The sequence below is a fragment of the Nesoenas mayeri genome (assembly GCF_963082525.1).
Source record: "Nesoenas mayeri genome assembly, chromosome: 9".
NCBI classification, from domain to species: domain Eukaryota; kingdom Metazoa; phylum Chordata; class Aves; order Columbiformes; family Columbidae; genus Nesoenas; species Nesoenas mayeri.
In genome coordinates, this window is record NC_137557.1 from 1,979,061 (window position 1) to 1,994,096 (window position 15,036).

Genomic DNA, 15,036 nt, shown 5'->3' on the forward strand with positions numbered 1-15,036 from the left:
TGAAACAGCTGCCACAAGGGCTGGATTTCGGTTGTTACCAACCTCAGCTGAATTTCAATCAACAGAATGGAGATTCAGGCTGCTCGGTCTCATCGCCAGGTCTCCGTCTGCTGAATGGTGGAGAAAGAAACAGGAGCAGCCTCGGCTGATGGGTGGCTTGCTCCTCATTCCCCGGTTGAGTTTTTCCATGTGACTGTGGTTGCGCCAACAACTTCTGCCTGGAGCTTCACGGAGGTGATCTGGAACACCTGAAGCAAAGGGTTTGGATTGTGTTTTATTTAAATAAGGACAAAATGTTTGTAAAATAAGTCCAAGCAGTATTTTCTGTTTAGTCTGGGCTCTGGCTTGTGTCAGCAGCTACAAAATGAGGTGGCTGAAGCACTCACCATGTCCTGGCCACGAGAGCTGCTGCTGTTGCAGAGACAACTTGAAAAAGTTGAGTATTATGAAGAGGTTGTGAATAACCAGCACCCAGTTTCTTGGCTTTTCCTAAGCTTGCTTTCTGCTACCATCCCCCTGCTGCTTCCCAGGCATCCACCATGACTGCTTTGCTGCTTTTTGTTTGATTCTGATGCTTGTGTGGATGTGGCCACTGCGTGTCCTGGCTCGATCATTTGTTATCAGCCTGTAAGACAATTCCTCGTCCTCTTGTAGTGCTGTAGATGTGCCTTTTGGGAAGCATTTCAGCTTTATTCAGTCACAACTGGTCCAGGAGATGATGAGAACTTGCCCCTCAGTCCTTAAAAACATTTCCAGCCTCTCCCTGGTCGTACCCTGAGGATGGAAAAGGATTTTGGGTCACACTAGGTAGTGATGTAAATAACTGAAATATCTTAAAATCAGTAACTTACTGCTTGGCTTTTGAATTATTATACCAATTTCTTCGTAATCTGGTTAAAGTAATTTGAGCAGCAAACTTTTGCTCTTAATATTTTGGGGCTTTGTAGAGCTATTTTGTGTGAGAAGGACGCAGTGTTTGTGGTATTAACTGGGGGTTACTGGGGGCTTCTCGCCCTGACCAGGGAGAGAAGGTGGATCTGAAATCAGGAGGGAGGGGGCCAGAAATGTGGTTTATGCCATCAAATGCTCCTGTTTTCTGGGTTATCTGTCACTAGAGGTCAGCACTGCAACATCGCTACACAAGAAATGGTTCTGTGATGGCACAACAAGTCTAATTTCAAGGCTGCAACTGCTGTCATTCATTCTGTCACTTATTTACGTGACTTTTTACCAATACCAGCCATCTTTGGCAGGAAGAGGTCGCTTTTATTTCTTCTCCTCAGCAAAACTCCTTTTGACCCCAATCGGATGTGTTTTGTGAAGCCTGAAGTTGCGTGAAGAGCCGTAGGTTTAAGTTCTATAGCTGGAGTGATCCCCGCTGTCATCCCTTATGTGTATGATGCAAAGTTATTTAAAACAACTCTCAAAAAAGTAGGTGGTTACATCCCCCAAACCCTCAGTTCTCTTAAACTGGATTTGTTTCCAAGCTGGGTAAATGATTGTTTTTCTCTGTTTCCTTGAGAGTGATTTGGTCCATGTTGCTTAGACTGCTGGCCTGGGAATAATTCATGTTGGAGACAGGCACATGTTATTTGCTTATTCTTTCTGGTATTTTTATACAGCATCTGCGGATCTGGAAGCGTCAGGCTGTTCCTCAAATTATTGAAATTTATGTTACTATAGTATCTTAATTAATTGACTTGTTTACAAAGCTCCGTCTGTAGATATAAACCAGCTGTTAACGTCAGGAACTCGGAAATAGTGGAGTTGGCATCCTGCGTTTCTCCCGTCAGCTCAAATGGGGATTGAACATAACTGGCCACTTCAAATTAAGGTGAGTGAACTAATTCCCTTCTAGCAGCTGAGTGAAACGGCTCATTTCTGGCTCTGCAAATCCATGGGAAAATCTCAGGTATCACTTAAATACTTATAGGAATTTGGTTAACCTGCCTAATACTGAAGACATAAGGACTTTCACAATTTGCTTTATTCATATTCTTATGTTTTATGATTGTTACATTTTTTTTTATATTATTTTTCTATTTTTTAGATAAATATAATTTTGGTTTTCTTGGGTAGAGTAGCAGTGGGAACAAATCAGCTTTGATCTGTTGGCCAAGGTGATGTCTCTTGGGGACTTGTCTCTTAAAACCCTTCCTGGTGTTCCCCACTGGCCTCTCCCATGCTGGATAGTTTTCCCTGGCTCTTGGACCATCTCTTCCAGTCCATATTTCTGGGTAAATCACCCTGCTAACCCCAGTTTAGAACAGCCTTGTTTGGTTTTGCCATGGCTTTAATGTGAGCAGACTAACTCGTTGACCCTCATTTGCTGCCCTGCAATCCAGACCTACCTGGAATGTGACATTAAGAGTAAAATCTCACTCGTGATGCTTAGACTGTCAGAAACTGTATCACTTATAAAAAGAGCTCCCAAAAGCAGATTTTTCCAGTCTTTGTATATAAAATTCACTTAAAATAGTTTTTAGTGAGACCAGAGGTGATATCCCAGGGTATGAAATCTGTCAGAAATGATTGATACGCGTCTGAGAAGCTGAGCGAAAACTGCGGGAAAGCTGTGGCATTGCCAGGCTTCATTTGAATACAAGAGCTATGCATTTAGATTGATTTATTTTTATGCCAATAGGTTCTGACATAAATATAGTGATAGATAATGTATTGACTCTAATGTCAACATTATTTTAAAGCTGACTCAAGGAAAAATATTTTGTTGTTAGTGCTGAAATATAATGCTTTGTTCTGCCGAAGGGGAAAGCCTAAGATTAAATAAACTCTTTCTTAAACCCATTGTAATGGATCTCAAAGTGAGTAGCAGCAGAGGTGACCTGTCTGTGTGTCCTGAAATTGTTTTGGGATGTTCAGGGCAATAGCAGACTGAGAACAGGAGAAGAACGGCCTGTAGCCATGCAGGAGGTGAGTCCGCGGCTGTGTGTTTAGCATCCTAAACTTGCATCCACACTACGCAGCAGGTTGGCCCATCGTTGGGTTGGCCATCTATGTGTTGGGCCATTGTTGGCATATGACCGTAATGGCCTTATCATAGAATCGCTTAGGTTGGGATAGATCCTCAAGATCATGGAGTCCAACCATAACCCACCCCTGTCCCTGCCCCATGTCCCTGAGAACCTCATGTCCGTCTGTCCAGCCCTCCAGGGATGGTGACTCCAGCACTGCCCTGGGCAGCCTGTTCCAATGCCCCACAGCCCTTTGGGGAAGAAATTGTTCCTACTTTGGTGTATCAGCAACTGTGACATTTCTATTCATATACGAATTGGTTTAGAAGTGTCAGATGGAGAGTGCTACCCATAAATGTAAGGAATTTTTTTCCCCCTTTATGTTAAATTGTCTTTTTTCTTTCCCTTTTTTTTCCTGCATTTTTTTATTCTCACTTTGCACAGGCTGCTGGTGTAAAGGGTTTATTCATGAGGTTAACCTAATTACTGTCTTCAGAAACAAAGCCTGTTTCTACAATGAATATCCTTTTGATATCCATCATCTGAATATTGCCTAATAAAGTTAGCAAATGGCCTCCAAATGAACCAAAATGATTCAGTATCTCATCTAGCGAAGAATGTATTATGGTTTTACTGATCCTGACAGAAATGTTTAAAATTCTCAATGCATTGCTTTGCTGGTGGATTAATATGCTTTTTTTTTTTTCAGTCTTGAGATGAAAAACACCGTCTGGATTTAATGCAACACTTAGAAAATTGCTGATGTGAGTCTCTGTTCAAGCTGTTTTCCATGCACGCTGGAGAGTTTACCGGAGACAACTGGAAAAGTTCACTTTGAGCAGCTCCAATACTTGTAATCACGAACTAAAATACATTCATGGAGTTGCAAGAGCGAAAGGCACCGATTTCAGTGCCTTCGTAGATTTTCCTTGCGTGGAACAAAGGTGATAGATTTTTCATGTACGCGAAGCTCCTTGGAGCCGAGTATGGTCTGGGGAGATAATTAAGGAAGATCGATATATATGACTGATTGAGTTTTGACCCGAGTATACAGTCTCTGTCTGAATATTGGGATTGCCAGACCTTGGGTTGTGTGGAATAGTTCACGTTTATTCAGATTTCTCTGGCTTTTGGGTGAGTGTTGGTTTAAAAACCTGACATTAAAGCCCATTTCAGTCCTTCCTAGCGCTCATCTCAAGACAGTCCTTGCTCTACTCCTTCATTTGTCTTTTCTTTCTGGGCAGAAACAGTGAAGAGAAATCCAAACTCTTTTCCCCTAAAGATTATCATTCTATTAAGTGAATTCTTGGACAACTAAATTCAGATTTAGCTTGGCTTCTCTGAAGCAGAAACCCAGCTAATCCTGTTAAAAAGAGCGTAACGAGCGGATTCCAGTGTTCTCGCTGCTGCCTACCTGCCTGATTCCTGCAGGTATTAATTGTGGAGCCTGGGCTGGTCTTCATGTCCTTAATCTTCTGTCTCTGCTTAGACTGGAACTTTTATAAATAATTTAACCTGATTATGATACATCTTTATTGGAAAATATTACTTTACAGAGCATTTCAGAGCGCACTTGACAAACTCCCTTGTTCCGCTGAGCGCAAAAAACCAACGCTGAGCGATGACGACGCTCGATGCGTCCAAAGGGAAGATCATTATTTCAGTTACTTCTTAAATCACTCTCTGCTTTGGAAAGAGCAGTTGAGTTAATGGTAGTTTGGCATCATTATGTATTAATGGGCTCCCTCTGATTTATTTTCCTGGCAGTTATCCACTCGCACGATGCATCACGCCCGACCGTTGTGTTTCCCCCGCTGTCGAGTGCTGGATCAGGACCTGGAGCCAACGTAGGACCAGAACGGCATCTCACGTCATTTTTACTGGTGAGTTATGGGCTGTCGCGCAGAATATCTGGACACACTTAATAACATTCTGATGACTGTAACAGACGTCAAGGTACGTGCTGTCACCAACCTCCCGCTCGCCAGATGCTGTTACACTGTGCTGAGTTGCCTTTGGAGATATTTTTGTAATTACAAACTTCTTTTTTTTTTTTCCAAGCTCCAGTAGCGCTTAAATTAAAAAATTGATCCTGTGGAATTATATTGCTGAATATTAAAGTTGGTATTTATTTGCAAGAGTCACTTTGGGGTGCTTAATTTGTCCGCGGGAGCAAGGTTTTCTGCTCAGGCTGCAAAATGGTGCAATAAAAATCAGTGATTGATGTTTATTATCAGATTAAATGGTTTAGCTGTGGGGATCAAAGTTATAAATTACAGCCCTCCCCAAGCTGTGATTGGCCACCAGAGATCTTTCCAAGTGCCAGCGTTTTTTAATGAGATCGTATATTTTCAAGCCTCTAACAGTAGCAACTTTTGTAGTTTATTGAAACGGTGTTTAAAATAACAGCTTACCGGGTGTCAAAATGTTGGGTATGTTTTCTATTTGCTTGGTCAAACATACCAGAGTTTAAAAAAATGAGTTAAAAGCGGGGATTTTGGTTGCCAAGCAAAGTCTGAGGGCTTCAGGAACACAGGGATCCTCCGCCTCTATGCTGGGTTAATTTTTGCTGCTTTTGGTGTTTGGTCATTGCACTATAAACATGAGACCTCAATGTGTAGCAAATGCAGATGCTCTTGGGCTCTGCAAACGGTGACCATAACCTGGTTAACCACGGAAATTGAGTATTTCCATTCCCGAGTCTCGTGGAGAGAGCACAACGTTAGTGTGGTGTTGGTTGCATCAGAGTTTAATGGTCAGGTTTTTCCCCCTTGGAGTCTGGCCCTGGTGACACCAACTCTGCTCATCAAAGTCGAGGAAACTGGAGATTGCTCTAAATGGCAGAAAAATGCAAACACCCCGATACTATTTGCTTATAGCCAATGGGGCTTGGCCTAAATAGCAAAAGCATTATTTTCAAATTATAGACATTTGGTGAATACAGAAAGAATCTTGTTAGATTGTTCTATCTGAAAACTAGCAGTCAAAAAATAGCTAAAATTTAGTCTGCCATTAGAGAAGACTAAATTATATTTTGTTACTTGCTGTAGGAGATTTATAATTGGGGTAATATCTTTACAGTGGAAGCATTCATCTCAAGTACAGTATTGTAGCATCAAACACATGACATTGTCTTCCTGTCCCCAGGACATTCTTTGTTAGAAAATAATTTGTTTTACTCAAAGGAGGCCTTTTTTCTTGTTATATTAAAAAGTTGGGTCTCTGTTTTCCTTGTGGCTGCATTTACACTTGGGAGATTCTGATTAAGCAGTTCGGTTCAAAGGAGTTTGCGCTGTACGGTCATTTTTTGGGGGAGGGAATTGAGTTTCAAAGCAGGATCTACCCTCCCATTCTTCTGCACCAGCACAGCGGATGCTCTTCCGTGGGCATCAGGGAGAACGTGGGGCTTTTTCAAAGGTGAGAAAAGATTCTTTCAAGTGATGTACAAGTATCGATCGACTGATTTGCAGCCAGTCGTACCAAGTGTTATTTCCCTCGTTTTACCGATGCGGGAAGGACTTGCCCAAAGCTCCTCTCAGGCATGGGGGAGACCCCATTTGTGCACGCTGCGTGGTGAACAATTGCTTTAGCATCGCTGGAAGGCCCTGGATTAATGAAATAACGCTTGCTGTAATTATGACACCTTCATACATGGAACGATTTGGTCCATTGTCAAGTCAAATTAGTCTTTTTTTTATTATTATTATTATATTTTAAAGGCTAAACTGGGCAGAGGAACCTGTGGTTGCCGCGGTGGGGGCAAAGCGGAGGTCTGGGGGCTGTTGGGGGAGCTGACGTGGCCCTCGCTGCTGTAATTGCACCTTTACCTTGCAAGCCCTGGTGGATAAATAATTAAATCTCATAAAAGCCTGTCTCAATTTGAGCCCCCGAGGGTATCAATTAAATGTAATAATGGTAACTGCAGCTTTTAAGCAAATATGTATGGGGTTTTTTTTAAAGAAATGAGGTGAAGTCTTTTGCGTGGCACGGAGCTAGAGATTTTATTTCCACGTTCCTCCTGTGAAGTCTCAGGAGCAGCCGTTTATGCCCAAGAAACAGAGGCAGGAAGATATTCAAGGGTTTGTTTGGTGGTCCTGGAGGTACCAACATGCCCATGATTTTATGTCGCTTCCCTGGGATAAGCCGTATGTGGTAACCTTGCGATTCATCATCTTGCATCTTTGGGAATAAGTCCCTACAGTTGGGTTTTTTTGTTCGGTTGTGGGTTGTTTGGTTTGTGTTTTTCCTCTAGTGTCTCACATGCTTGTCCTGCGAGGATTCTGTATCTCGGGATATCTGCTTAAAGCCAAATGAGTGTGGATTCCCCCTGTTGCAGCGGGGATGCTCGTTGCTGGGCTGCAGCTCCGCGAAGCGCCGCAGGAGCAGCCGCGTACACCTTCTGCAAGGTTGCATCCGAGGGAAATAAACCACCCAAATTATCCTAATAAATTATAATAATTGTGCCTGGCAGCATGCGGTAATTTAAAATAGATTAATCTAACAGGCTTTAAATATGAATAAAAAATAAACATCTTCATGCATTGGGAATCTTATTCTACTTAATTCCGAATGAATATTAATTACCCCTCATAAACCCAATGCAAAAATCGATCTGCGTGGAGAAGCACAAGGTATTAAGTATACCAAATTGGACGGGGCCCAGATGAACGTTCTCCTCATCAATTAAAGTCGGATTACGCTGCCGCTCGACTCTGTCACCGGCTGCCTGGTGATGAGAAGCGGGATTTACATCGGGGGCTGTGCTGTTGCGGTTTGTATTTGGTTTTGTATCCCTGTTTCCCGGCAGGGTGGGATGGGTCGGGAACTCCCTGTTGTCCCGGTGAGGAAGGAAGAAGCCGCAGGTGACATTTGGCCACCAAAGGGGTGGCTGGTGCCAGTCACCCGCATCCCCCCTACGCCGCGTCCTCCATCCCCCTGCGTGCCAACCCACAGAGCTCAGATCGGGAGTCTCGTCTCCTGATTTCTGCAGAGGTGAATACAGGAGAAAAGCTTTCTCACCTGGCAAAATGGCTCCTCAGGCCATGGTGACATACTGGGTAAAGCGAGATGCCATCCCGGCCAGCAATGCGATGCTCCGGTGCCTCGTATGTGCGGGGAGCGCGGATTTCAACCGGAGCAGAACTGAAAACCTGCTCGGTTTTGAGTTGGAACATATGGAAGATGGATGAGAGGGAACATCTGTACCATCTGCTATAGGGGAGCTCGGTCCTTCATCCTCGCACCTCGCTGGGAAGCTGTTGTGTTTGGGTGACATCATTCCCTCCCATCATTGCCGTTCTCCAAATGCCAAGTCTGTCTTTGGCAAAACGCTTTGCTGAGCGGCACCGGGAGCTCCTACATGGAAACATCCTCTGCCGCGTTTTTCCGCATGTGTCTTGGGCAAATATGTTTTGCCCGTACATGTGTGCGCCAGGATCTTGGTTTTGGTGAACATATGCGGCGTGCCAGGTGTAAAATGAGGATAAGTGGGTGTTTGGAGATGCAAGGGCACAGCGGGAGCTGCTGAGAGGCGCTGGCTGCGGCAGGAGAGGATGTTCCTGCGGGGAATCCCTGCGGAAAATGGGGTTTGTGTGTGGGAGAGCCCACGGCAGGTGCATTGTGACCAACGTGCTCCCGGGGACGTGGGGACGACGTCTTGCATCTTGGTTTAAATCGTAAAGCCCGGCAGAGTTAAGTGAAGGCCACCGGCTGTAAAAGGTGACAGAGACATTTTAAGATGTATCATAAAATACAGTGTAGCCTGGGCAAAGCTTACGATGGGATCTGCTGCAGGCTTTGGCCTCTGTTTTAAAGCCACCTTGATCTTTTAACATGGAAGCGATTCGCTGTTGTTGTGCCGTGCCGGAGATGTGCAGATACTGTGCGGACAAGTGTTCAGGGTCTGCTGGTGTCCTCAGGGTTTAAAGATAAAGAGGAGGGAGGAGGAAAGGAGAAACATTTCTTGTGTGCTTGTGTCTTCCCGAGCCAGACCAGGGCCTTGTTTCGGGTGTATATCGAGCTGCTCATGGATTATTTTGGCGATCTGGGAATCCAGAATGCTGCCAGTTTGGTCTGATACCCAAAATTCTGTGCCTGTCCGGTGCTGCAGGGAGATGGAGTGACACCATGTATGCATTTCTTGTTCTCCATGCCAACCTGGAGACCACTGGTCGTTATTTACGGTGCAGGGACGCGGTTTGGTGTCATGGGGACAGAAATCACTCCTGGCTGTTCTTTGGATGGTGGTGCAGGGGGGTGTAATGTGAGCAATCACTGCCTGGTGTTTCAGCCCCTGCTTGGGTCAAACTGCTGTGACTGAGCAACACTTGAGATGCGATGGGCTGAGCCTTTGGGTTTATTTCGCAGGAAAAAGCGATTTGGCGCAGTCTGCAGTGGTTGAACGTGGCATTTGCAGGGCGCCATCCCGCAAGCTGCGTGTAACCTGGGTTATGGTACCAGGAAATATGTCAGCAGCAGCAATATGGTCTAGCTGTGGTCTTTAAAAGGCATTTTTATGTAGATCCATTAGGACTGCAGAGAGATTGCTCGTTGGTCTTTGCTGCAAAGGGAACAGAGTGTTATGAGTTTGACCTGTCTGGAGAAGCGGTTCCTTCGCCTCGCTGCTGGGAAAGATTTAAATCCTCCTGCCGTATCGTATCGATCCCGAATAATTGCTTTAATAGCAGGCCCGGTGTAAACAGTGAGTAGGTTTCTGTCACTCAAGTAATGAAATTACATATATTTTTGCTGTGCAGGGATTTATGGTGCAGGTCGCTGTTGTCTCCCCAGGATGAGGAACTCAGGCGGTACGAGCCCATGGCTCCCAGGAAAAGTGAATTGGGAAAAGATGGGGAGAGGGCAGAGGTTTGGGGAAAGAAATCCTTTAAGGCATCAGGGCAGTTACTTCTGTTAGATAACGGGGTATTGGTTATATTATAGGCTGTAATTCCAACACAATGTCTCCTGGTTTCTCTTTGTCCAGGCTCCGTTAGTGACAGCGGGTGTGATTTCCCTTTTGGGCGGCTGTTCTCCAGTGTAGGGTGATGTTGTTTCTCCACCTGATCATATGTAAATCATACGGGTTTTGATTAGAAAAAGCCAGCAGCATCTTTTTTCCCCTCCCCATTCCAGTCTATTTTGTGGCCAGCTACAGACCGCTTCTTGTTCTTCCTCAAGTTATTGACATGGGTTTACATTTCTCCATTTCCAGCAGGAGGTGAGAAGCAAACAGACTTTTATAAGGTGGGAAAATAGTAATTTATGAAGCAAACGTCCAAATTGAAGAGTACAAAACACATCGTCCCATCTCAGCAAGGCGAGCCTTTGCTCTACCAGAGCTTTGGGAGCTTCATTTCTGTTTTCTTTATATTTTTAAAATACACACGAAGCACTTTGAATTTATGGCATGTGCAAGTTATTTTTGAGTTTTGTAGAGATATTTGCCCTTTGACAGAAAGCAAGTAGAGAAGATTCTAGCACAAAAGGTGTCATAAATACCCCAAAAGTGAAACCATTGTAAACCCACAGCAGTTACAGCATCTCAGCGCGCAGTGAATGCCTTTTACTAGAAAGAGTGATTTGCAATATAGCAATAGCTGGCAAAATGTATACGCTTGGGTCATAAACTCTCAGTAATGTGGAGCTCCAAACAGTTAGCAAAATGCACCACATCTTTATAAAGTGAGGAAAGTATCCTTAAAGTATATATATGTATTTTCCACAGTACGGTAGTTTCATATGGTTCGATCTACTGCACGCAGGCAATTTGCGTGTGATTTAGTGCGATATTTATGCCAGGCATTTCATGTTGGGCTGAGTAAATGAAGTAGCGCTGGCAATCCTTTCATTATTAATACCGCCAGGAGTAATGATTTTGTATACCAAGTTACAGGGCTCCGGCGAGTGGATCTCTAGTTAATCTAATGCGTTTGACCTTCACGCTTAGCGGGGTGAGCTCTGATAGTCTATCTGTTGTGTAATTGCTTTTTGATTATTATTCACCAACCCTGGTATTGTTTAATGGGCAGATTAGTGTCTTGCTTGTGAGCTTTGGTTCGTAACCACGGCTCTACTAAATATCGTGCTATTTTGTCCTTAGTGAAATCACCATAGTAACATTGCAGGGGAAATAGTGCGCCTTATGTTTTAATCCTATGCTGAAATATCAGGGCTGGCTAATATTTTCCTTACTTTTGTCCACCTCTCGTCTTTAACACTTGCGGAGGCTGGAGGAGGTTTTACCTTTGGCTTCAAGATAATTGCGGTTTCTCCCGTGGATGTGGATACAGATGGTCTGTTCAAGACTTCATGATGCTCTTGGGGTGCAGGAACATGTTGTCCTTCTTCTACCACGCTGCTATTGATCCCTACAAGCAAAATGAAAGATAGTCCTTGTTTCAAACAGCCGGTAATCAAATGGCACAAAACTAAACCCTGTTGTACGTGCAGGGGTTTGAGGAACTGAAGAGTGAAGTTATTTCAGGGTACAGTGTAGAGTATTGGGGTTGCATTGTGCCACCCTGGGGTCTCTACTCTTTGGGTCCTCTGTCATTCTCGTTAATTAATCTCATTATTTAATCAGCATTTGTGTGTTCAGCTGGGTGTTTTTGAATGTTACATTTATTTTTCCCCTTTCTTTCAAGAAGCCTGAACCCAGGGCAGTGGTGGAGTCACCATTCCTCGAGAGGTTGAACAGACGCAGAGGTGAGGTTCTTAGGGACATAGTTTAGTGGTGAACTTGGCAGTGTTGGGTTAACGCTTGGACTTGATGCTTCTAATGGTCTTTTCCAACCAAAATACTTCTACGATTCAGTTCCCCAGCAGATCTGTGCATTTGGGGGGGAACATGGCTGTGAATTTGTGAATGATTGCTGAGCTCTCTTACCTTCGGGCTCAGAAGCAGCACAATCTGTGCTGTGGCACACGGTGACCAAGAGCATCCTTGTCCCAGGTCCAGGGTCACTCGTCCCGTCCCAGTGCTGTGATGGTTGATGCCCAGAGGTGCTGCCCAGCTGTGGAGCTTCGCCTTGGGGTTCCTGCTCGTTAAAGCACACACCGCTGTGTTATTGAAACAAGAGAAAGCTCTTGCTCAATAATACGTTGGTAAGTTAAACCCTGTGATTCTGAAAATAATAATTGGGTTGCCAGTATGTGTTTAAACAAGGGATAAATTATACGTGGGTTTTGGCATGCAATTTCACCCCCACTGGTCCAGAAACTCATTACACAGGTAGGAGCGATCGCTTGCCAAGATTTCCAGCTTCTATTCTCTTTCCAATAATACTTTATACTATTGCCTTATAATCTTCAGCTGATATCAGCATGTATCATGCCCTAACTGCCACGGGTGATAAAACGTTTGACAGTTTTCTGCATCCCTGTTAAATAAAACCCAGTGACGGTAAATCACCCGGAGCAATGTCCCTTGGCTGGGTACGTTGTTTTCAGCCTGAGCCTCTCTGAGATGTGGGAGGTGAAATGTGTGTTTTCCAGCCCCGTTGCAGCGTTGCCCCTTCCACAGAAATACTGGGGTTGGTTTCAGAAGCCCTTACGGTTGCTTGTTACGGCTCCTAAGTGAGGAGGATCCTCCTGCGGTGATTTTATTTCCCGGGAACCAGCCCAGTGTGGCCAAACCGTGGTGGGAGGCTCCTCTGCAAACCTCTAATCCCTTCTCTGCCCCACCAGCAAGCAGAAATCATCTGCTCTACTTGACTTATTTTGCTTCGATGAGGAGAAGAAGACATTAAATGTGTTCCTTGGGCTATGGCTGAATAGTAGGTCACAAACATGATGGTATTTTTGTTTCGCATCCAGAAAAAAATAATGACTCTCTAGGATGTATGTGGAGAGGTATCACACATATGGCTTCCACAAACAGAGCAGAGCTTTGACAGGGGTTAGAAATCCCTCTTTGGTGTGATGATTTGTGACCGTGTTGCTGTGGTATTGGGTTGTCAACTTGAAAGAAAAAATACCCTTCTGCTTTCATTTATTATGCCTGGAAAAAGGGTCCCCGTTGCTCTCCTTGCTCTTGTCTCGATTCATCACGACGTGCGACCCCGAAGCCCGGCGGGAGGGCCGGCTGCGCGCTGCCATCGCTGCTCCCTCCTAAATGCTTCTGTGAGTTATGGCTTCAAAATGGAGAGTGAATCCTGGCTGCTCGCTGGCCATTTTTGAGGTATTTATGGGAGAAAATGGAGCGCACGTCTTTGAGGAAGAAGGCTGGGATATCAGCTGCGGTGTTCCTTGTGTAGTAGAAATTCAGAAAGGAAAAAAACATAGAATCACAGGATGGTTTGTATTGAAGGGACGTTCCCAGCTCCCCCAGTGCCCCCCCTGCGATGAGCAGGGACATCTGCACCAGCTCAGGGTGCTCAGAGCCCCGTCCAGCCTGGCCTGGGATGTCTCCAGGGATGGTTCATCCACCACCTCTCTGGCCAACCTGGGCCAGGCTCTCACCACCCTCAGGGCAACAATTCCTTCCTCATGTCCAGCCTGAATCTCCTCTCCTTGAGTTTAAAACCATCACCCCTTGTCCTGTCATAAGATGCCCCTGCTAAAAAGCTTGCCTCCATCTTTCTTACAGACCGCTCATGTTGGTTTTGTGGAAGAAATAGGAAATCCCCCAGGAAATCCCAGCCGGGGTGGCTGGGTGGTGTGGGAGCCCTCTGTGTCCCCAGGATGAGGGCATTGGGTCCTGAGCTTTTATGTCTTCTCAATTCTCCCTTGCTCAACCGCATCTGACCAAGAACTTCCAGCATCACAGAGAAGGAAAAGAAATAATCCAAAGTGTTGGGGGCCATGGTGGTGATGGGAATGGCTTTGGCAGGCTCCAGGAGAGGGACAACAACTCTGTTTACTGTCACCTTGCCTGTGAGCCTTGGCATGGTCATGCCATTGGGCACTGGATTTATTGTGTGAGTTTCCAATGAGCAGAGCAGCCCAAACCTGCAGCAGAAATGCTTTTCACGGCTCCTTGGGCAGGACGGTGTATGGCTGCCTATGTCTCCTCTCTCTAAAGGCTGTAGTATCACCGAGATGCTCCAGTGTAAGTTGGGGAATGACCTATTGGAGAGCAGTGTAGGGGAAAGGGAACCTGGGGGTCCTGGGGACAGCAGGGTGACCATGAGCCAGCACTGGGCCCTTGTGGCCAGGAAGCCAATGGTACCTGGGGTGGGTTAGAAGGGAGTGGTCAGTAGGTCAGAGAGGTTCTCCTGCCCCTCTGCTCTGCCCTGGGGAGACCACACCTGGAATCTTGTGTCCAGCTGTGGCCCCTCAGTTCCAGCAGGACAGGGAACTGCTGCAGAGAGTCCAGCACAGGGCAACAAAGATGCTGAAGGGAGTGGAGCATCTCCCGTGTGAGGAAAGGCTGAGGGAGCTGGGGCTCTGGAGCTGGACAAGAGGACATTGAGGGGTGACTCATTCATGGGGATCAATATGGAAAGGGGGAGTGTCAGAAGGATGGAGCCAGGCTCTTCTTGGTGACAACCAATGATAGGACAAGGGGTAATGGGTTCAAACTGGAACACAGGAGGTTCCACTTAAATATGAGAAGAAACTTGTTGGGGGTGAGGGTGTCAGAGCCTGGCCCAGGCTGCCCATGGGATTGTGGAGTCTCCTTCTGTGCAGACATTCCAACCCGCCTGGACACCTTCCTGTGTAACCTCATCTGGGTGTTCCTGCTCCATGGGGGGATTGCACTGGATGAGCTTTCCAGGGCCCTTCCAACCCCTGACATTCTGGGATTCTGTGAGAGCACCGGTGGAGACCCAGCTCAAGCATGAGAGTTGTAATGAGTTATGAATAACTATGGTATAAAGAACTTGGCAACTGGCATGAAGCTCCTGAAGAAAATATAGAGAGAAAAATTACAATGGTCCATTCAAATGCTGTGGAAAGTGAAGCAGATTTAAGGAGAATCCTTAAAACCGCCTTCTTGCTTCAGGTATCGCGGGGTAATTCATTCCCCTACAAGGAGCAGAGTAATAAAGACAAAAACTCTCCTGCCCAGGGTTTGACTTGCAGAGGTCAGGACTTCCACGAGGAGAGGATTTGCAGAGTAATA

The 15,036-nt window shown here is 45.5% G+C and overlaps 1 protein-coding gene across 19 annotated transcripts in view; it reads left to right on the plus strand.

Moving 5' to 3' along the window:
- Window positions 1-15,036, plus strand: part of MFSD1 (major facilitator superfamily domain containing 1) — a 45,557-nt gene that overhangs the window by 16,943 nt on the left and 13,578 nt on the right. For 8 of the 19 annotated variants that reach the window (XM_080349535.1, XM_080349520.1, XM_080349521.1 and 5 more), the window contains one exon: window positions 1,713-4,855. The gene's annotated coding sequence lies outside the window, so the exon portion shown is untranslated. Of the gene's footprint in view, window positions 1-99; window positions 4,856-11,196; window positions 11,255-11,614; window positions 11,676-11,922; window positions 12,075-12,979; window positions 13,092-15,036 lie in introns of those variants that run through there. The other 11 variants (XM_080349537.1, XM_080349531.1, XM_080349522.1 and 8 more) reach the window with 10 other exon arrangements.